This window comes from Rhinopithecus bieti, unplaced genomic scaffold, assembly GCF_001698545.2.
Source record: "Rhinopithecus bieti isolate Rb0 unplaced genomic scaffold, ASM169854v2 scaffold_50539, whole genome shotgun sequence".
NCBI classification, from domain to species: domain Eukaryota; kingdom Metazoa; phylum Chordata; class Mammalia; order Primates; family Cercopithecidae; genus Rhinopithecus; species Rhinopithecus bieti.
In genome coordinates, this window is record NW_016819712.1 from 9,308 (window position 1) to 33,720 (window position 24,413).

At 43.3% G+C, this 24,413-nt stretch overlaps 1 long non-coding RNA gene across 2 annotated transcripts in view; it reads right to left on the bottom strand.

Moving 5' to 3' along the window:
* Positions 1-7,508: 7,508 nt before the first annotated feature.
* The window catches only part of LOC108519872 (uncharacterized), a 17,281-nt gene continuing 376 nt past the window's right edge, over positions 7,509-24,413 (bottom strand). Inside the window, exons 2-4 of one of the 2 annotated variants that reach the window (XR_001882748.1) lie at positions 24,086-24,337; positions 22,941-23,024; positions 7,509-7,597 (exon numbers count right to left, since the gene is read on the bottom strand). This is a non-coding gene — a long non-coding RNA (uncharacterized LOC108519872). Of the gene's footprint in view, positions 7,598-16,916; positions 17,075-22,940; positions 23,025-24,085; positions 24,338-24,413 lie in introns of those variants that run through there. The other variant, XR_001882749.1, reaches the window with a different exon arrangement.

Here is a 24,413-nt window from a genome sequence, read left to right on the forward strand (position 1 = left end):
AATGTTGCTGTATCTTGAAGCTACTGTGTCGTCCCCTCTACAAATAGCCCTTATGTCCCCACTCTCTGGGTCTCCCTAGATCAATTCCTACTGAGAATAAATATGCCCTCTAAATTTTACTGAAGCACTGTAGCTGTGCCATTTGGTTATACTAATTTACACGTGTGGTAACACTGCTATCAATAAGAAATAATTACTACACAAACGTGTATTTATATATGAAAGCAACTTCTTAATCACAATGAAAAGCATGAGTGCAGGTGACCTAAGTCAGAGATCTCAGCAAATCTGACTTTCTACTCTGGAGAGGGCATCTTCCACATGGGGCTGCCCTGTTCTGCTCCCTCAGCACTTCCAGAGAATGCTTTGTGGAGGCATAGAGGGGAAGGTGAAGAAAAAAACACCAAAATAATCTGAGATGTACAATGGCCTCAGGACTCACAAGGCATCTGTTTGAAACGCCGTGGTCTAACCATTAACACCATCTTATCATAGTGCCCACCACATCAACGAGTAGCCTTTTCAGCCAGAAATGAATTGGTTACATTAAAAACATGATGCCTTGGAGCTGTTCATCCAATCTCCACCACTGCACCACTCCCACTGGATTTCTAAGGCTCCAATTGGTGATCACGGTGTCATACAGATGTAGTCCACATGGAAGCACTTGTCACATATGGTTCTGTGCTCCTGTGCACATCAGAGGTACAAATGTTCACCACAAGTGTAAGGAAATAATTCATCATACAGCAGAGTTCCCAAGGGCTGGATATGTGTGCATTTATCTCTTCTCAACTTCTATGAAATAGACACCTCCACTTAATAGTATCATCTTCACCAAATGGAAATTCACCTCACCAGCCAACAGGAATACTCAGAACCCATAAAACGTGCCATTGCCCTACAGCCTGGGTGGCAGCAAGAGATTCTGTCTCAAGAAAAAAAAAGAAAGAAAAGACCTCATGCAACACATGGGAAAAGAAGTGAAGCATTTGATCTACAGCTACAAATGAGTTTCTGAAACCGAGGTATTCCCAGAGTGCTTATAGCTAGCAATCCCAGAATCCAGGTGAATGAGGATCAGTATCCATAGCTAGGAATGATTTCCTAGTCAGAAACCCAGAGAGTGCTTATACCTTAGTAATCCCAGAGACGGGCAAACGAGGATCATCACCTGCAGTACCACTTTGTAAACGTACTTTGCTGGAGGTAGAGCCAAACGTTAAGTTTCTGGAGCCCTGGGGTGTTTTTACCACATAAACAAAGCTTGAAGTAAGCTTCTACATCAAAGGAGATTGCAGCTCTTCGGCCAGTGTCAAAGAAGGCAGTCCTGGGCCAAATTCCAGGCTCCAGCTCTTACTAGTTTCTATAGTCCTGGTCCAATTATTTCAGCTGTTTGAGACCTTTTTACCTTAAGTATATAATAGGAATAATCATTTTTATCTTTTTTTTTTTTTTTNTGAAGCAGGAGATTCCTCCTTGAAATATTTTCTTCCTGTGGCCTTCAGGATACTACAGTCTCCTCACTTTCCTCCCATGTCTCTGGATTCCCCGTCTCTGGATCCTCTTCTGAATATTCTCATCTCTCCAACTAAGTAATATTAAGGTGCTCTAGGGGACAATCCTGAGACTCATCTCTGCCGGCACTACCTCCATCAATGACCACTGTGCTTAGGTCCACGGCCATTTAAAAGATGATGGTTATCAAATTATTTTTCCAGTTCTCTTACTCGGAACTTAGGTCCATATATGTTGTCTACTTGATATATTCATTTGGATATCTGCTAAATAGCTCAAATGCATGTCAATATAGCATCCCAAACCAGACTTCCTGATCTTCTTCCTGAAGCTTGCTTTTATAAACTCTTAGACTTGCTTTTTAGACTTCTCAACTCACTTAATGACAATTCTCTCTTTCCAGTCTGGCAAAATATCACGGAGCTGCACTTGATTCTCTGTCCTATGCTATATCCAATTCATTAGCAGATCCTATTAGTCTGACCTCATAATGTATCCAAAATCCAATGATTTCACTGTATTCTTTCTGTTGTCAGCTTGGTCTGAGTCACCAGCCTATTAACAGATCTCTCTGCTTCTACTCCCTACCACCCTACCCCTTTCTCTTCATTCTCTTCTCAATATAACAACTAAGTGATTCTTTTAAAATGAAAGTCAGGCCAGGTGGCTCACGCCTGTAATCCAAGCACTTTGGGAGGCTGAGGCAGGCGGATCACAAGGTCAAGAAATTGAGACCATCCTGGCCAACATGGTGAAACTCTGTCCTACTAAAAATACAAAAATTAGCTGGGCATGGTGGCGCGTGCCAGCTACTCGGGAGGCTGAGGCAGGAGAATCGCTTGAACCCGGGAGGCGGAGGTTTCAGTGAGCCAAGATTGCGCCACTGTAGTCCAGCCTGGCAAGAGAGCAAGACTCCGTCTCAAAAAAGAAAAAAAAAAGTAAGATGTTGCAGCTCCTCTGCTCAAAACATTCCCAAGTGATCCTAATTACTCCCAGTAAAAGGCCCTAGAAGACCTCCACCTCTCTAAAGCCACTCCACAACTCTTCTGGAGTCCTTCACTCTTGCTCCCAATGGCTCCCTTGGCACTCTTCAAATTTAAAGGCTATTCCAGTCTCCTCTGCCTGGAATGCTTTACCCTGCGTCTCCACATGGCTTATTCCTCCCCACCTTTATATTTCCCCCTGATGTATATAAAATTGCAACCCCTCCCCAAAAGCACTCTCTATCCACATAGTTTTCTTAGTCTCCAAACCACTTACCATCTTCTTCATAGATAGTTTTGTCTATCAACCTAATTGGTTTTTTTTTGTTTTGTTTTGTTTTGTTTGTTTGTTTGTTTTTGTGAAATGGAGTCTTGCTCTGTCGCCCAGGCTAGAGTGCAGTGGCGCAACCTCGGCTCACTGCAAGCTCCGCTTCCCGGGTTCACGCCATTCTCCTGCCTCAGCCTCCCAAGTAGCTGGGACTACAGGCGCCCACCACCTCACCCGGCTAGTTTTTCCTATTTTCAGTAGAGATGGGGTTTCATCATGTTAGTCAGGATAGTCTCAATATCCTGACCTCGTGATCCACCCACCTCGGCCTCCCAAAGTGCTGGCATTACAGGCGTGAGCCACTGTACCCAGACTGAAGTTATTTTTAACAGATTCAATTACTGTAGGTTCTGTGAGATACCTGACGACGGTCCAGGTTAATGTTTGTGAGCCTCAGAATGCCCAGGTGATTGACAAGTGGCTCACATCACTAGCCAACAGCCTTACACCTCGGTGCCCTCTGTATCTCTCAATTTGGGGGCCAATGACATGGTGGGCTGCACGTGGAGTTACAAACTCACAGGGTTCCCCAGAGGATCTGGGCAAGGACCATTCCTGGCTGAGTTTCCCCCACTTATAATAAAATGGGGATGACGATGCCAACACCTGAGCCACCCTCTGTAACAGCCTGTCCTGAAGGACACAGGCAATGGTGCCACTGATGGGCTTTGTGGGCAACAGCATAGCACCATTCAAATCCCAGAGTGCTGCTAATTAAGACCAAGTGACCCCAAACAAAATGCCTGAGCCAGAGGCTGGGTGTGATGGCTCACGCCTATAATCTCAGAACTTTGGGAGGCTGAGGTGGGTGGAACACTTGAAGTCAGGAGTTTGAGACCAGCCTGGCCAACATGGTGAAACCCCATCTCTACTGAAAATACAATAATTAGCCAGGTGTGGTAGTGGGCACCTGTAATCCCACCTACTCAGAAGGCTGAGGCAGGAGAATCGCTTGAACCTAGATGGCACAGTCTGCAGTGAGCTGAGATTGTGCCACTGCACTCCAACCTGGGTGACAAAGTGACAGTCTCAAAAATAAATAAGTAAATAGCCTGAACCAGGATGAGTCTTAGTCACTGCTATTATTATTATTATAATCACTCCTGTTTTAGACATGACTTCCTGATCCTTAAATTTTCAGCAGTCACTTTAAGATTTAACTAAGTCCTGCCCCTTACAAGCATTGGGGAATCAGCACTGGCCAATATATGCCTACAGATGCTTGGGCAAACAGCATTGGGTGACTGCATGCATGTAATCAATGATGGCAGATCGAACTTGACTGACCTTGTTTTAGCAAGTGGAATATTAGTGGCCACATTAGGTTCTGTTTGGAACTAATTAAAAACTACCCATAAGACAGGTCAGCATTAAGGAGAAGCCATTATTTTATAGGATGCAAATGATGCTGCACAAAGAGAGAATGCTTTCCTTGTATGTTTATCTTGGTGACAGAATATTGGTTGTTTGCCCACAGCTGAAACTGGCAATGTGTGGGCACACACACGCCCCATGACACTGAGTTCAGAGTGAAAGACATCTATGTGGAGCCACCTTCTGAAAGAAACTTCGTAAGAAGAACAGCTGTTTTGTACACAGTGCACACTGTAGCATGAAGAGGACTCCTAGTCTGTAGGAGCAAAATATTGAAAAAAAATTGGAATCTTGAGTCCTGAAAGGAACCCACTGTAGTGATATATGGCCATTTCTCCAAGGATTTTCTCAAGTCTATTGAAATGGCCAGGAAAATGATTCATGAAGGGAGGCAGGGAAAGAAGAAGACAGCAGTAAGGAAGGAAAGGGGAGGGGCGGGGAGGGGAAGGGAGCAGGGAAGGGGAAAGGAAGAAAAGAAAGAAGGTAAGGAGGGAGGAAGAGAAAAAGGGAAGGAAAGGCTTAAATGAGTAGATGTTATTTGTGGGTGACGAGGAAAGAAAAAAACAGTCAGAGAGGGAAGAAAAGGAAAAAAAAAATGCAAACAAAAGAAAGTCATTGTCTTTCACATTCTACTTCTATTTTCAACTATTTCCTGCCTTAAGAAATTTTGGTTGCCCATCTCAGGTAGACTTGGAAAGCATGGAAGGCGAGAACTCTCCAGGGAAAAATGAAAGCCAGAAGTGGGGCTGCCATCTAAGCCTTGAGTCTCAGAGCCAGGGCCATGTCACTGTGAAGACAAAAACATATTGGTACCACGAAGCTGCATGCCAAAGCAGGCTCTGCCTTGTTTCCAGGTAACACAAGTGCCCAGGTGAGGTGGTGCCCGTGCCACCACTGCCTCATCCCACCTTCAGCTCTCCACTAGAGGAAGCCACCCCTCACTGGACATCTGCCTTGTCTATAACATGTAAGAGCTACAAGCGAATCTCAAAGATTCCCTCCCAACTCTAAAATCTTAGGAACCTGCAATGTGTCCAGAAAGGCAGGCTGAGTGTCCAGAACTTGCTCTCATGAGGCTCATTTGTTCAAACCTCATAGGCCTCAAATCACTGTTGAGAAAATTGTTTGCCCTTTGGACTGTGCTCTGTCTTCATGACCCTGTCTTCCCGGACCAGTGCCTCAGACCCACAGGTATTCAAAAAACATCTACCCAATGAACAAATGGATGAATGATCTTAGTGCTGTGAGAGTTAAGACCAACAAAGGGACTGAAATCATGAGTAAAAGGGAAAACGTAAACTTGGTGAACATTTGTCTGGAGAAAAATACTATCATTAACTTTTTAAGTTAACTGTGCACAATAGACTGTAAAGAAAGTTATTCAATTGTTTCGTTCTTTTCAAAGGGAAATGCCAACATTTCCTACATGTCTTGAGGCAGAAGGAGCAAAGAGATGCAGCAGTGGCTGTGAAATTAACTAGAAGATAAACACTAATTTATGGTGCAGGTGGGTGCTGAGGAGGCTCGACCATTAGGGAGCTCAGTAACTGTCTAGATTTGATTGGAGGGAAAACTATTTTTCTGTTCAAGAATACAATTAAGAGTAAAAAATAGGTATGTGATTCATTAATTCATTTTTTTATTTTTATTTTTTATTTTTGGGGTAGTACTTTTCCTAGCATTTTCTGACAGATGATTACAGACTCAACAGGAGCTATTCTCTAACCAAGGTCCCAATTTATGCATGCAAAAGACAAACAGGAATGTGATATGCAGCTTCTTGGACTGCATGCAAGAGCCCAGGCTTCTGGAATTTACACTGCAGTACCAGCCTGTCCCACATTTACCAGGTTGGTCCATGGGACCAACAGAATTGCTGCACATGATGCATCACTTCTGCTGCTGCAACATCCTTACTGAGCTTAGAATTGATCCTCTAGCGCCACACGAGGTCTTAAAGGCTGCAGCACAAGCTGCAATCTTGTGAGAGACCCTGAGCCAGAATCATTTGGCTAAGCTGCACCTGGATTCCTGATTCTCAGAACCTGTATGAGATCATCAATGTTTGTAGTTTTCACCTGCTGAGTTTTGGGGTCATTTGTTACACAGCAGTCAATAGATACCTGATACAGAGGCTGAAACTGGAGTGCACTGGTGGTAATGAGAGTACGTGTCATAGAAACTAACCCAATGCATTTGCCCCCCATCCAAGCCAATAATTGTTTAATTTGTGTTGTCTGCCTTCATGCAAGCATGCAAACAAAACCACTATTGAACAGACTGCCACCATAAAGCAGACTTCGGTGAAATTTTAGTCTAGTGGGTTAATAATTTACCTTCCAGATTCATGCAGCCATAGAAACCACCAGACTGATTTTTTTCCCCTATATCTCCAGAGGATAATTTGTTCTGCTCACCTAAGCATTTACATGTCTAAATGGAATAAATGACATTTTTTATTAGAAGAAAAGCCCCTGCCTGAAGTTCTTGATTTACGATGAAGTAAATCCTAAATAAAGTAAATCCTAAATAAAATAAATCTTTGATTTATTTTAGCAAATTCTTTTTTTTTGGTACCTCCACCTCTCGGGTTCAAGAGATTCTCCTCTCTCAGCCTCCCAGTGACTACAGGCGCACACTACAATGCCCAGCTAATTTTGTATTTTTAGTAGAGATGGGGCTTCTCTATGTTGGTCAGGCTGGTCTTGAACTCCTGACCTCAGGTGATCCACTCGTCTTGGCCTCCCAAAGCCCTGGGACTACAGGCGTGAGCCACAATGCCCAGCAAGAACTTTCAAATACAGCACATTTCTTAGCAGATGTTTGCTGGGTTTAATATTTCCCTGAAAAGAGCCACAGGGTCTTGAAAGATGTTTCACTTGGCACCCAAGACTCTCCCAAGAGAGCATTTCTATCTGAGAAAACCACACGAGACTCGGTGGAAAAGACCTTTGATTCCAGACACAAGAGCAAAATGTCTTCTCTTCCTGACTCTCTGGCCAGAACAGTGCCGGTCTCAGAAGCTCTGCTGGTGACTGTGACCTCTCAGTTAATGTTAGATACCTGAATCAGAGAGCATTCCAGGCACACAGGCCAGCAGCGCTCAGCCAACATCCCAAGCGGAACAGCGGCCATGTTCACAGCATTCCCCTGTCCCATCACATGAAAAAACAGCCCACATACACCAAGTGGTCAAAAGCAGGGTCCCAGACCCAAAGGTAACCTGAGCTGCAAACTCAGACATCTACACATCAGAGACATCTCCCTGAACCTCTGAACCAGCAAACATGAGAAGTTACCTCTTGAGGGAGAGACAGCTTATGACAATCCACATCAAGTCCTGCTTAATTTCTTCAAAAACTGCCCTTCTGTTAGGAGAACAGCTGGAATTCCCCTGGCAAACAAACAAACAAGAAAAGTGAAATAAAAAGTCTACATCGAATTAACCCGGAGTGGTAGCATATGGCTATAATCCTAGCTACTTGGGATGCTGAGGCAGAAGAATCACTTGAACCCGGAGGCGGAGGTTGCAGTCAGCTAAGATTGCGCCACTGCACTCCAGCCTGGGTAACAAGAGCGAAACACAGTCTCCAAAAATAAACAAATAAATTTTAAGTCTACCTAGTTAATTTCTACTTCTGCATCTGGCTTTTGACCTTGCTGCTAAACAGGCTTCTGTTTATCAGGACCCATGATTCTATTGCCCTTTCATGCAACCCTGCCCTCAGAGTACTGCCCTTATTACACATTCATTTTACTCAGCACAAAGAATTTCTTCAGCCACCCTGTCAAAGTGTCTAATGGCCAGTGGGCCTGGGTCATGTATGGTTACGTAATCACCTTGGAGTACACGAGGGGAATTGGGAGAAGGGTGGTATGCAATGGGGTAGGACACAACTACTGTTATGAGGTGACTTGAGTCTGCAAAACGACATGCTGGGGTCCTAATCTGCAGCACCTCAGAACCTCATTTGCAGAAAGGACCACTGCAGATGCAGTTAGTTAACGTAAGAGGAGGACAAACTGCAGCAGGGTGGTGCCATAATCTACCACGACTGGTGTCCTTGAAAGAAGACAGAGATACTCAGGGAGGTCACGTGGTCACCAAGGCCAGAGATAGCCCTCAAGCCAAGGACCACCAGCAACACCAGGACCTGCAACAGCATGCAGGAAGGATCTTCCTTGGAGGGAGCTTGGTCCTGTGTTGATTCTGCATTTCTGGCCACCAAAACTGGCAGACCATACATGTTTTAGGCCATCCAGCTGGTGGCAACATTGCTATAGCAGCCTCAGAGAACAAACCACCACCAACACTGTAAGCTTGAACCCTACTCTTCCAAAGAAACCGCAGGTAGGAAAAGGTCCCTCTGCTGACCTCTGGCTTTGTGTGTCAACCTCTGCAATCCCCTCCAGATGGTTACCAGGCTCAGCACAGGTTGAACGTGCCTCCACCATCTCTCTCTGTGTGCTGTGAGAGTGTACAAGATCCAAAATCATGGACTTGATATTTCAGTGATGACAAACTACTGTCCACAAATGCAAACATATAAAGAAGCACATTTGTATATGCAACTGTTTTATCTATACACATGAGCATACATGATTTACAGATCTTTTAAAATAGTACAATTGTTATTGTGTATGACATCATTAGGTAATTATTCTAAAACAAATTATTCTTTAAAAAGGTGGTGGGTGGGTTTCAGATCAATAAAACAGATCCTGGAACAACAGTTTAGCCTGGACCCAAGGGGCCTGTGGCACCAAACCACAGAACAGATGTGAAAGCATTACTATAATGAGCTCTTTCTCCATTCCCAGTAATAAGTCCTCCTGAAGAATTAATTAAAAATTATGCCACAGCTTCTGTTAAAGGAGAAAGATATACTTCAGGGAAGCCTGAATGCAAGAGTCAGCCATTCACCTGCTTTGATGCTCACCTTCCAGATGTCTGAAAAATAAACAAATCTTCCTTTACTTGGAGACTTCTCCAAAGTATCATTCAATACTTTGATTTATGCACTGGGGCTTCTCGTTCACAATGACTGCTCCCAGGTGGAAGAAGACAAGCCTTTCAATATTTAATCAAGAACTCAGTTTGATTTTAGGAATTCTACATTCTATCACTATTATAAAATGTAAGATACTTAAAATCATTGAGACTTTCCTTACATTTCCAAAAGGGAGAAAACTCAGTCCATCATCATTTATTAAAATAGCATATATAGCATAAGAAGTAAAATTTAATATATTCGTATATGGGCAAAAGGTAGAGATATTTTAGACAACTCTACCCAATACTCATCATCCATTTACTGTAAGAAAATCACCTGTTCACTTTACCTAATTAAGCAACTGCCATTTAAATACATATATTAACATTCAACTTCAAGCTACTCTGGGCAGACGAACCCTGCAGCCAGGACCAGCCACTGTTGTGATCTGATTTTCATGTTGCCTAATTCATAACCTCCCATGACAAAGCTTTCTGAGCCCCATATCTGAGAATCAAGAAGGGCTTCTCTGGAAATCATCATCCTCAGCAAACTAACACAAGAACAGAAAAACAAACACTGCATGTTCTCATTCATAAGTAGGAGCTGAAGAACGAGAACACACAGACACAGGGAGGGGAACATCACATATTGGGGGCTGGGCGTAGGGGTGTGGGGGAAGGGAGAGCATCAGGACAAATAGCTAATGCATACTGGGCTTAATACCTAGGTGATGGGTTGATAGACGTAGCAAATGACCATGGCATATATTTACCTATGTAACAAGCCTGAATGTCCTGCTTATCTTGGGACTTAAAATAAGATTAAAATAATTAAAATTTAAAAAAAGAAGGGCTTCTAAGAGATACAAGGTGTGGCTGAAAATTATTCAGCACGATCAAGAAACCAGAACACTCGCGGCAAGTTAAGCTGAAATGCAGATATTCCCTATCTACAAAAAGAGAAGAACAGAGAAGAGAAGAGAAGAGAAGAGAAGAGAAGAGAAGAGAAGAGAAGAGAAAAGAAGAGAGGAGAAAAGAAGAGAGGAGAAAAGAAGAGAAGGAAGGAAAAGGAGAGGAACTTGGAGGACACAGCCAGGATTTCTACCTAATCATCATTCATTTTACATTGGAAAACCTTGAGTTCACATAACTGAAGTTTAATGGTAACATGAGCCATTCTAGACAGTTCTATACCTGACAGCTGTACACAGTATAGAGTATCACTGTGCTCATAATCACTTTGCTCAAAGACGGCGTCTGCATGAAATAATGAGAAAAAGAAAAAAATCATATTGCGATGATGCCTTTGAGTTTTCATGAACAGAAATCGTCAATATTTCCATCTCAAATAAACACGTGGTTCCAAGTCAAGTTGCAATTCCAAGGATCTCATTTACTGGGATTCCTGATTGCCCACCTGGGGGCCAAAGGGATGGAAAACAGCCAAGAGCAGAATAAAACAAGTAGGGAATGTCCCAGAAATGTAAAACGAGGGGCACATATCCAGGCTGGTTACCTCTGCCAAGGAAATCCATATGCTTTTGTGTGTCTGTTTCTTTCTCATTTTCACTCCAATGACCCTGCCCTGATGAAAGAGACCCTCCTCCACCAAGTGCACCCCAGCAGCTTTTCCTAAGCTGGTGGCAATGTTTACGCGGAGAAGGCAGAACGTTTTAATTGATGGTGTTATGGGTTCAAGAGTACGCCTCCCAAGGGGTATACTGAAGTCCTAACACCTGGCACCTAAGAGTGAATCCTTATTGGGAAACAGGGTCTTTGCAGATGTAAACTGGGTACGATAGGTCTGACCTAAGATAGGCTTAGGTCAGACTGCTGTCCTTACAAAAAGGGAAATTTGGACACAGAGGAGAATACAGGAAGAAGGCCATGTGGAAATGAAGGCAGAGATATGGGTCATGCAGTTACAAGCCAAGGGACACCAAAGCCTGCCAGCAACCTCCAGAAGGTGGGAGACAGGCACAGAACAGATCTTGCCTTGTAGCCCTCAGGAGGAAGCAGCCCTGCTAACACTTTGATTCTGGACTTCTGGCCTCCAGAACTGGATACAATAAATGTCTATTGTTTTAGCTGCCTTAGTGGAACTTTGTTATGGCAGCCACAGCAAACTTATGCACAGGGCTTTGGCTTCCTCTTTCTTCAGTGACCAGAAACAGCATGAGTTATTTACAGAAACCATCCAGATCTGGCCAGTCTTGGACATCATCCAGTACCACTTGGGCAGAGAGAGGTGATGCCCAGTGTGGCATGCACCTGGACCAGGCAAAAGTATAGGCTCTGCATGGACCAGGCAGACATATGGGCTCTGGCATCTTAAGAAGACATTCTCCAAGGTTTCAGAGGTTAGAGTTTTTTCTTTTCTGGGTAATGAGAAAACTAGCTGAAGGACAATATTCTTTCTCTTCTCCATTTCCGTAAGTTGAAGCATTCCTGTGCTGGCTGCATTTCATGGACTGAAATATATGTGAAAGACTAGTAACACTAGATGAGTTTCATAGGCCCACCATAACAAAGTACCAAAAGTGGGGTGGCTTAATCAAAACTTACTCTCTCACAGTTCTGGAATGCAGAATTCAGAGATCAAGGCTTTGGGAGGGTTAGTTCCTTCCGAGGACAGTGACAGAAAATCTGTTCTGAGCCTGTCTCCTCGGCTTGGAGGTGGCTATTCACATGGCCATTTCCCTATATGAGTGTGTCCAAATTTTCTCTTTCTCTAAGGATGCCAGTCACCCTCCCTTTAAGCTGGTTAAGATCCCACCTCCAAATAAGCTCACAGTCTGAGATACAAGAGATTGGGACTTAAATACTTCTCTTTTGAAGTAGACACAACTCAGTCCGTAACAAATAATGACACTGACTAATGCATGAAGCCCAATCAGTGGCCATCCTTAACAATACTGGAGCCAGGGTTATGGGCTGCCTGATCATTGCTTTCTTGGGCACACATGTCAGTACAACATCAGAGCTCACATTTAAGGAGAACATCTTTGCACCATCAGGAGTGAACCATGCTAATGGCTGTATGGCAGCACTGTTCCTTAAGGACACACTTGGCTCAAGGACTTCTGGGTATAAATATTCCCCATACATTTGGACTATTTCATGCATTTATTTCCTTTCAAAAACACTCTGTCAGTGTCTGTAGCTTTTGGCGTTTAGAATCCAGTTTGGCCTGTGGGCAGCTAGAAATGCATGTGGGCCAAAGGACTGTGAAGAACTGGGCATTAACTGCCACTCCCAATTAATGCCTCTGGGAGGAAAACTGCTCACAGCATTTTAGGAAGGAGATGAAAGGCAAAGATATCTGCATGGTCAAAAGGAACTTCAGTGGCAGAGGCAGTGTAGACTTGAGTCTTCTGAAACAGACCACTATAACCACTTCCTAAAAGAAAGCAGTGAACAGCATGCTGGCTTTAGGGTGAACAGCAGGTATTTCCATGCCCTGCCCCTTCTTCTCCCTATGGCTCAAGTTTTTCTCTACTTTTGTCCTCAGACAGATATTCCTAAAGCTCAAGTCTTTTGGACTCATTTTCTCTTTTTCTGTCAATGTTGAAATTTGTTTCTAACTTGTTTTTTCCTGAGTCTTCTTTCCACTTAGGTCTCAGCTCTCTTCCTTTGCCATCAGGTGTATTCATGAGTTTTTTTGTATGCATACCTGAAAACCAATGTAAAACATTTATAGCATCAGCACAATTATTTATAACTAGATACTCCAGGCATGGTTAGCATTATAGGAAACCATGAGCTATCAGGGCTTCAGGGTCCTCCAGCATAGTGCTAGTCCTCTCTGTTTTTGACTTTCAATCAGCATCTAAAATAATATTAAAGCAGCTTGACCCAAAAAGGCTTCCCTGGGATCCTCACTCACGGTGGTTCTCAGAAACCACAGAACCTAGGGCACTGTGTCAGGAGATGGCTTCTTTCTGTGCTCCTACAAAAAGCCAAGGCAGCTCGAGGGAGTCATAAACCTTCCCTGAGTTCAGAGCGAAAGAGCTTAAATGATTGATTGCAAAGCCTCATAGTTTTGGGCAGTGGTTTTCAACTAGGGGTGATTACGCCCTGCAAGAGGCATTAGGCAATGTCTGGTGACATCAGTGAAAGGGGGGAGGTGCTTCCAGTGAGTAGATCATTCTTGGCGCGATGGTAGGGGGTGGCAGCGGACTGACCTCTGCATTGCAGTATGTGGCATGGCAGCCCTCATCTCTACCCACCAGATGCTAGTACTACCCTTCCCCCAAGGTGACACCAAAAATGTCTCCAGATGTTGCCAAATGTCCCCTGGGGAAAGAGACTGTCTTTATTTGAGACCCACACAACTTACCTGTCTAGGCAAATAGCCAATTCTGCTGACCCCTAGTTTTCTTAGGAGGGCTGGCCTATGTAACAATTACAAACACTTCTTATCTTACCTTCTAGACTCAAGCAACTTGAGATTAGTCCCATCCGAACCATCATTAGTCCAAAATTTTAATGTATTTTTTAAAAGACTTTACGTCTAATCTTCACTGATGAAGCCACATGTTTGTCTGCAATATTCTCCCCATGCTGGCTAATGCAACCGTTTGGTCTCCTAGGTAAGCTAAACAATTGTCTTGTGGTTTTATCTACAAAATTATTTATTTTGTTTAGGCCAGGTAAATAGTATAATGTGATAAAGTCTAAACAGGAAAAAAAATAAAACACACAGTTACAAATTTCTATAGGAGGTGGAGGCTGCAGTGAGCCATGAAGGTGCCACTGTACTACAGCCTGAGCCACAGAACAAAACCCTGTTAAAGATAAAGAAAATGTGGCAGGCAGACACCATGGAATACTATGCAGCCATATAAAAAGGACGAGTTGATGTCCTTTGCAGGGATATGGATGAAGCTAGAAACCATCATTTTCAGCAAACTATCACAAGGACAGAAAACCAAACACCACATGTTTTCACTCATAAGTGGGAGTTGAACAATGAGAACACATGGACACAGGGAGGAACATCACACACCAGGGCCTGTTGGCACATGGGGGACCATGGGAGGGATAGCATTAGGAGAAATACCTAATGTAAATGACAAGCCGATGGGTGCAGCAAACCAACATGGCACATGTATACGTATGTAACAAACCTGCATGTTGTGCACATGTACCCTAGAACTTAAAGTATAATTAAAAAAAAGAAACTTTTTATGTCTTTTGTTCATTTTTCCCATTTTCTCTAGTCATCCTCCTCACTGTGGATCTAGTCATCCACAGTGCTTCATGGGAATTCTTCAGGTATCACAGGAATTATTCCTTTGCATAATGTGTTGATAGTAGTTAGTAGTATTTTCTTGGTTTGACAGTTACAACCAACTTTGAGCCTCCAAAAAAAAAGAGGCCAACTATAGTTACTAAATGCTTAACATTTATATATGGTGTTAATAGTGTATTCATTCTTATCTTCACAACAATCAAAAAGGTAATTCATGGCTATCTACAGTTTATAGATGAATGACACTTGGCGTTCATATATAATTTTAACGTAAAACACTGGTTCCTACAAGCATTCTGCCTGGCCTAAAAACAAGCATTTCTTTTCATATTTATCAATAACACTTTCCTGTATATGCTATCAACCTTCTTTCTCAATAATCATTATAAAATTAAAAAAAAAAACCTCACAGCACAAAGATAATCGTATGACCCTAACTCACACATTCCCATGAGCATCAAATAAACAGGATTAAGGAGCATCAAAGAAACAGGATTAAGTCCACAACCTGATCCCTGGAATCCATGAGTATGCCCTTATACAGTAAAAGACTGAATGGGACCTCATTTGGAATAAAGGTCCACTGCAGATGTCATTAAATTAAGAATCCTGAAATGGGACATTCTGGATTATTGCCTGGGTGACCTCTAAATGCAGTGTCCTCCTATCAGACAGAGATGGGAGTTAGGCAGCCATAGGCCAAGGGGCACCTGCAGACATGAGAACCTGGAGGACAGACATACAAGGGGCTCTCCCTTGGAGCCTCCAAAAGGAAGCCGCCCTGCTGACCACCCTGGCTGACCTCCTCAACAATGACACAATACATCTCTGCTATTTTAAGCCACCTAGTCTGTGGCCATTTGTTATGGCAAACAGGAAACAATTACAGAATGATAATAGTATCATTTAAAAAATCCTTCTATATTAGGGATAAAACCTGAAATATTTATGGGTGAAATCACGCGCTGTCTGGGATTTGCTTTAACTTACTCTAAAGAGAAAACACTGAGCAGATGATGAAACAAACTTGTGACAAGCTGACAATAGTTGGGGTGAGTGAAGAGTAGGCAGGAATATAGCAAGTGTTGTATACTTCTGAACATGTTCAACAATTTCCAAATTAACAAGCCAAGAGGATATGTCAGGGACTGTCAGGCAACCTTCTGAACTATATATGTGGCATCTGGCCCAATCTTCACATAATGCAATTCACTTTAATATCTAATTTTATTCCCTACCTTTTTGAAAACAATAAGAAACACACTGGAACCTCATTCATTATTGCTGAAACTGCATATGGCTTATGCACAGCAATCTTGCAACTGAGTTAATTGAAATAAATTTTAATTCTTAACTTCATCTGCCAATATTCTTGATCAGAGAAATGATTATCTCAAGCTGAGATCACATACGTGCATTTGGATTAAAAAAAAAAAAATAAGGCCGGGGGCGGTGGCTCAAAGCTGCTAATCCACCACTTCTTGGGCAGCCGAGACGTGGTGGATCACAAGGTCAGGAGATCGAGACCATCCTGGCTACACGAGTGAAACCCCATCTCACTAAAAAATTACAAAACTAGCCGGGCGAGGTGGCGGGGCCGCCTGTCAGTCTCAAGCTCACTCAGGGCAGGCCTGAGGCAGGAGAATTGACGCTGAACCTGGGAGGCCCAGAGGCTTGCAGTGAGCTGCGATCCGGCCACTGCACTCCAGCCTGGACGATAGAGCCAAGACTCCGTCTCAAATAAAAAAAAAAAAGCGATTATTTCTTATTAGACGCACCTATACCGGTAGTCACTATGAATAGACTGTAAGCTACTGGAATCAACATGTTTAATATACTCACTTTTCTGGTGCGATTCAGATTTCCCAATAGCAAGCACATGACTTGGAAAGAGCTTCTGCTTATAGAAATTTAATTTATGGGCCAGCGGCCCGCGGCTGGCCAGCCTGCTAATCCCAGCCACTTTTGGAGGCCGAGACAGGTGGATCCGAGGTCAGGAGATCGAGACCCATCCTTGCGCTAACACAGTGAAACCCATCTCTACTAAAGAATACGCAAAAAAAACTAGCCGGGGTGAGGGTGGCAGGCATCCTGTAGTCCCACTTACTTGGGAGACTGAGCAGGAGAATTGGCGTAAACCCGGGAGCCGGAGCTTGCAGTGAGCTGGATCAGCCACTGCCACTCCAGCCTGGGACAGAGCCTGACTCTGGTGTCTCAAAAAAAAAAAAAAAAAAAAATTTTCAATTCTATGTAACCAGGCCAAGTCCAAGGATATGACCATAATATGGGAGACACACTTCAAGCTAACTGTGAAAACTCATTAATGTTAACTTGCTGTTCTGAAGTAATTAAGGGCGGGACAGTGCTGGCTGGGGACCTTTGCAACACTGAAGCTGTGTTAACAGAAGTCATACTCTGCTACAAAGCACAGTACTCTACAAACTGGTTATCCTGCTTCTTGTAAAGATATTGAAGGTTCCTGATGCATCTAGCAAAGGCAGGACCTGATTCTCATAATGCCTCCTCCGGGAACATTCTGTTCCTGCTTTACTGACCTGCAAAGAAATGAAGTAAGACAGACAGCGTGAGTCAGCATCCTTCAAGAGAGTCCTTGATGGAATCTGAATGAAAACCAAAATGAGAAACAGTCAAGACTTAGCTGGGCTGGGCTGGGCTGGGCTGGGCAGCAGGCCCCCAGCTCTCATTTGCTGTACATTCAGGAGGCTTCTGTGATCTGACCCTCATGTTTCCAAGAGCCTTTCAGAATTTAAATGCCTGCATATCTGGGCAGTGCAGGAACTTAGTCCTCTCCAAGAAGATGATCTTTTGGCAGATAAAACTTCCCCCAGCACTTACCAAATGAAAGGTAACCTAGAACGTGGTTCAGATACACTGACTCATGCTTATAAATCCTAGAACTTGGCCGGGCGCGGTGGCTCAAGCCTGTAATCCCAGCACTTTGGGAGGCCAAGGCGGGTGGATCACAAGGTCAGGAGATCGAGACCATCCTGGCTAACATGGTGAAACCCCGTCTCTACTAAAAAAATACAAAAACTAGCAGGGCGAGGTGGCGGGCGCCTGTAGTCCCAGCTACTCGGGAGGCTGAGGCAGGAGAATGGCATAAACCCGGGAGGCGGAGCTTGCAGTGAGCTGAGATCCGGCCACTGCACTCCAGCCTGGGTGACAGAGTGAGACTCCGTCTCAAAAAAAAAAATAAAAAATAAAAAAAATAAATCCTAGAACTTCGTGATGCAAAGGTAGGAGTTTTGTTTGAGGCCAGTAGTTCAAGATCAGCCTGTACAACACAACACTGCAAGATCTCATCTCTACCATCTCACCATCCCCTCCCACCCTCCAGCCCCCCAAAAAAAACAACAACAGAAAAAGAAACGTGTGTGTGACGGAGTCTCGCACTATTGCTTAGGCTGTAAATTCCATTTCCCTGGCTCAAGTGTTTGCTGTTCCTCAGCCTCTTGGGTGGCTGGGATTATAGGCGCTTACCACCACACCCAGCTAATTTTTGTATTTTTACTAGAAATGGGGTTTTGCCATGTTGACCAGACTGGTCTTGAACTCTTGGCCTCAACTGATCTGCCTACCTTGGCCTCCCAAAGTGCTGGGATTACATGCATGAGCCACTATACGTGAACAAAAAAACTTTTTTTAATTAGCTGGGCATGGTGACACAAACCTATAGTTCCAGCTAACTCAGAAGGCTAAGATAGGAGGATGGGTTTAGCCCAGGAGTTCAAGTCTGCTGTGAGCTATGATGACACCACTGCATTCCAGTCTGGGTGACAGAGCAAGAACGTGTCTGTGAAAAAAAGAAAAAGAAAAAAGAAAAGAAATGTACCCTAGGACAGGGTTTGTTATGTCAGCACTACATTTTGGGGCCATCACTCTTTGTTGTGGGGGTGGCCTTGTACATGGGAGGATGTTTCTCCCACCCTACCTCCACTGCAACAATTCAAAATGTATCCACACATTGCCAAGTGTCCTCTGGTGGGTGCAGAGTGGGAAGGAACCCCTGCCCCCGCCCCACCACCACCACCACAACTGATGAGAATCAGAGCCCTAGAAGTCTCCTTATTGGAGAGCCATGCCCAGTCCGTGGACTGTTCTGCAATACAGGGGGCAAAGTGTGAACCCTTTCCCACTACTATTCAAGCTGATGGGTAAGAAATGGTAAAACAAGTCATCCACAAACAGACCACCTGAAAACCGTGTATAGATATGCAAGCATGGAAGTTTAATTGAGCTGCCCTTCAGAAAGGTAAACTGAAACTGTTTATGAATAACTATAGCACTGGGCCTCATGCAAAAGGGTTCTGTCAGGTTTTAACTTAGCTATGTGCAATTTCTAGGGACACATGATAGATGGTGCAACCATTTCTCTACAGCCCCTTGGCTTTCCAGTAACAACAACAATCACAACAACAACTCAAGGAGAATCACTTGAATCCAAGAGGCAGAGGTTGCAGTGAGCCAATATTGTACCACCACACTCCAGCCTGGATGACACAGTCAGACTCTGTCTCACAAAAATAAAAATAAATACAAGTTGCTTTGTCAGCTTTACACCAAAACCCTGCAATCATGGAGGGAACTTGGGAGACAGCCGTGTATTAAGCCCCATTCCGTTTTTCCCCATTCCTTGACTGAAATTTTGCAGGTTACATCATCATCATTTTGAATGACTATTTTCATTTAGCTTGTGGACAAAGAATAAAATGGATTGCTGGAAATACAGTCTACATTAAAGCTCTTATTTTATCCTTTTAACTATGACTCTAAAAATGATTTTCCTGCTTTCATCTGTCTGCATCTTTCTCCCCCACTCCTATACCCTCAATTATGGTAAAGAGCATGGTGCAGAACCAGAGAGGAATATTTCTGGGATCGCAGACCCACACCTCCATTTAAAAGCAGCCAAAATCAGATACATAGGGACTCTGGGAAATGAGACCAGTGCCCCCGGGTGGGTACCAAATGAGTACAGTTCCAGCACACCCATCTGCACATCTCCTTGTTTCCTCTGCCACCATCTCCCAGGCTGAAGGCTGGGTGTCACGAAAGCATCCTTCATGCTGCTGTCAGGAGCTGCGCAGAGGGCGCCAGCAACGCAGTACCCCAAATATCCTACCATCAGTGAACTGCTCTGCAGTACTAAGTCTGGACTTTTAGCCATTCAAGTCGGATCAGATACTGACCCCCAACCCTCCCATCCCCAAAGAAATGGCCATCAGGTGACAGCATTGCTGAGTTCTGTAGTGATAACACTGTATAACAAACAAAGATACCTGCCTGGGACAAAAGGGAGGGAACAGCACCCTTTCTTTTGAGTCATTAAAGCTGAGAATGTGAGTAGCATTTATAACTGCTTGGGATGTGTGGTCTTCTACACCTGTGTGGAAGCTGTCATTCCACCAAGCAGGCATCAGCAACATTCTGGAAAGCTCCAGACAGTAAATATTTTAGCTTCAGTGAGCAGGAAGGCAAGATCAAGTATATTATGTAGCTAACATTAAATATAAAAAGAAAACAAATTTATCAGAAACTTTTATTGACAAAATCAAAATGTATGAATGTTGAAACTTCCATTTCGTATCATTTTATGTGTCATGACATAATCCTCTTAGTTTTTTCACCCTGGCTATTTTAAAATGTCAAAGCCATTCTTAGCTGGAGGTCCTTACTCAGGCTGGAAGCCCCACGGGCTGCAATTTGCAGAACCTGTGGCTGAGGAGCACAGGAGGACCTACACCTCACCTCCTGGCCACAGACCTGGGTGGCCCAGCTCCAGGCCTGGGGAGTCAGGCTGGGACGCAGGGAGCAACAGGGGAGACCACAGAGAAAGGGAGGGAAATCCAGACTTTGCCCTTTGTGTCATGAAAAAGGCTTCATTAGCACAACGTACTTTCTTTTGAGGTTGTCTGCACTGAGACCGAACTCAAAGAATAGTTGCTATCTTCAAGCAAGCATAAGAAAAAGCATATATTGTTTACATGAATTTTAATTCATGTAAACTTTGCACCTTTCTTTTTATTCCACAGTTTGCACTAATGGAGATCAAGAAATACTGCATTGCAGGTTCCTGACAATTCCTATGTCACACACAAAATATATGTGAATATCAAGAAAACCCAAAAGGTCCCAGGTTCATCTCTTCTCACTATGTCACTGGAGAAATTCTAATCACAAGAGCACTAAACTCCTACAAACTCAGCTAAATAAATCTCAAAACATTTGAGGGCCAAGTGCGGTGGCTCATGCATATGGGAGGCCCAGTACTTTGGGAGGCCAAGGTAGGCAGATCATGAGGTCAGAAGTTTGAGACCAGCCTGACCAACACAGTGAACTCTCATCTCTACTAAAAATGCAAAAAAATTAGTTGGGTGTGGTGGTGTGCACCTATAATCCCAGCTACTCAGGAGGCTGAGGCAGAAGAATAGTGTGAACCCAGGAGGCAGAGGATGCAGTGAGCCAAGATTGCACCACTACACTCCAGCCCAGGTGACCGTGAGAGACTCCAACTCAAAATCAAAAAAATAAACAAAAATTGAGACTGAAACTGGATGTACCCATGTGTTAGGTGTCGACATTAAGGAGACACAAAAACAAGGCAGTTGGATAAGCATGGGAGTGGAGACCTTTGAGTAAACCTATGTATAGAGTTATGACTTCTGGACCATGAAATGTTTCATGCATTCAAATAAAACAACTGAAAAAGAAGAAAACATGGGTATCTTAAAACTCAACAAGAAAATGAAGAGTTTAACTTACTTGTGGGTATTGGTAACAGACACACTAGAGAAAATGTTAAATTAAGTAAATTTTGTATAGTCTATACACCAATAGTGAGATATTCTAAAGACAATAAAATGCAAGAAATCTTGAACTTTATTTCATTGTTTTGCTAGTGGTGGTGATGGTATTGGTGATGGTAGCAATGGTAGTGGCAGCATCAATGTTAAGCATTTCTGAAACTTTTTTTGTCTCATAAAAGAGAACAAATATGTCAATATGTTGATGCTGTATGTAGCAAATTCTCACTATAGAAGCATGACCTAAGTGGCAAGAGATAGGAAAAGAAGCATCCTGTGGGCTTGAGAGAGAGGGACAGTGGGAAAGCATACATAGCAACAATATCTACTTCCTGGATCTCTCCACACAAGAAGCCTTGGAGCAATAATACCCAAATCGAAATGAATATATTCAGTCATCAGTTCTTGGTTTCTAAACATTAAATATCATTCTCCAAGGCTCTTACGCCAAAGGGCTGATTCAAGGTGAGCAGCAGCAAATTTCCACTGTGAACACGGAACCTCTTCTGGTCAATGAAAGTGATAAAGGGCCTTAGAGAAGCGAACAAAATAACCTAGGGCCTATCCTGAGAAGAACATGAGAGAAGGATCCAGGGCCCATCTTGAAGCGGAACAAGACAGAAACATCCAGAGCTCAAGATGAAGCAGAGAATAACAGAAAAACCCAGCGGCCATCCTGAAGGGAAACATGACAGAAGAACCCAGGGCCCATCCTAAAAAAAAAAACAAAACATGACAGAAGAACCCAGGGCCCATCCTAAAAAAAAAAACAAAACATGACAGAAGAACCCACGGTCCACTCTAAAGGGGAGCATAACAGAAGAAGCCAGGACCCATCTTTTTTTTGGGGGGTGGCGGGGGTGGGGATGCAGTCTGGCACTTGCCCAGGTCAGAGTGCGGTGGAGCAATTTCAGCTCACTGCAACCTCTGCCTCCCCAGTTCAAAGGATTCTGCTGCTTCAGTTTCCCAAGTAGCTGGGATTACAGGGGCAAGCCACCACACTTAGCTAATTTTTGTGTTTTTAATAGAGATAGGATTTTTCCATGTTAACCAGCCTGGTCTCAAACTCCTGACCTCAGGTGAACTACCTCCGTTTGAGAGGTGAAGTCAGCTGGAATTCCTGGGTCAAGTGGGGACTTGGAGAACTTTTGTGTCTAGTTAAAGGATTGTAAATGGACCAATCAGTACTCTGTAAAAACGCACCAATCAGCACTCTGTGTCTAGCTAAAGGATTGTAAATGCACCAATCGGCACTCTGTAAAAATGCACTAATCAGTGCTCTGTGTCTAGCTAAAGGATTGGAAGTGTACCAACCAGCATTCTGTAAAATGGACCAATCAGCACTCTGTAAAACAGACCAATCAGCAGAACATGGATGGGGACAAATAAAGGAATAAAAGCTGGCCACCCCAGCCAGCAGCCTGAAAGCTTTGTTCTTTCCATCTTCATAACAAATCCTGCTGCTGCTCACTCTTTGGGTCCACACCACCTTTAAGAGCTGTAACACTCACTGAGAGGATCTGCAACTTCATTCCTTAAGTCAGCAAGACCACGAACCCACTGGGAGGAACAAACAGCTTCAGACATGCCGCCTTTGAGAGCTGTAACTCTTACCGCAAGATCCACAGCTATATTCTTGAAGTCAAGGAGACCAAGAACTCACCAGAAGGATAAATTCCGGACACACCTTGGCCTCCCCAAGTGTTGGGATTACAGGCATGAGCCACCGCTCCCACCAGGAACCATCCTGAAGGGAAACATAGCAGAAGAACTCAGCACCCATCCTGAAGGGGTTCCCATTGGGCGACTTTAGAGCAACATATGAATGTAAAAGAATAAAGATAAATGACACGTTTTTAAAAATTAAGAATAAATAAGTCCATACTTATTTTTTAAGATCAAAACAGAAAACTCTTCTTTAAGAACACAAACTAATAAATGTATCTGAATGGAAGAACTAGAAACACATCTCTTTTTTTAACTAAAATGTAGTAGTTCAGCATTCAGCTAAACAGTAAGTATTTTTCACCGTCTGGTCTCTGTCCCAACTCAACTCTGTTGCTGTAGTGCAAAAGCTCATCAGACAATACATAAGTTAGCAAACTTGGTGGAGTTTGGTTTAAGGCAAGCCATAGAAGCTTTACTAATTTATGGTAATCAATGGATGCTAAAACCACCAAATAAAAACTATTGTGAGGAACAGTATAATCACACTCTCTCTCAGTATCACAATGCAGATTACTCATTGGTTAAGGAGAGAAGGGAGCTGCGATAGGGAGCCATCTGGTGGATACACCTTTATCAAGGAACAAGGAGATTCTGAGGTCCTGAGGGGATGCAATGAGAAGTATAATTATCACCCGTGCACTGTTCCCAACAAAACTGTTCAACATCACAGTAACTATAGAGGAAAACAGACAAATCCTAAAACTACTATGTCATAAAATGTTGGAGGACTAAAGAGACATAAAACTAAATACAATACAATACCCATGATAACAACGTGAATTAAACAACTGGAGAAATTTACGTATGACAGCGTGTTTAATACCATCATATGTTTAATTATGAGGCGTGACAATTCTGAGAATGTAAGTACTGTGGTTTTGTAGGACAATATTCTAAACATCCATGGATTGAAGGAAAGGAGAAGAGGAGAAGAGTGAAGGAGGAAAGGAAACAAACTTACAGAAGTGAAAAAGAAAGCAAACTGGCAAAAATGTTAACAGTGTATTAGGGTTCTCTACAGGGACAGAACTAACAGAATAGACATATATATAAAGGGGAGTTAACTAAGTATTAACTCACATGATCACAAGGTCCCACAAGAAGCCATTTGCAGGGTGAGGCGCAAGGACGCCCAGTCCAGGTTCCAAAACTGAAGAACTTGGAGTCCCATGTTTGAGGGCAGGAAACATCCAGCATGGAAGAAAGATGTAGGGTCACAGGGGTAGGCTAGTCTCTCCTTTCTGCCTGCTTATATTATAACTGCGCTGGCTCCTTTGGCAACATCCTCACAGACACACCCAGGATCAATTCAGTCTTCACAATGAAATAATGCTGAATATTGAAATAAGTAGAATAAATATTAAATGTTTACTGTGATGTTAAAAAAAAAAAAAAAAAAACCCCACTC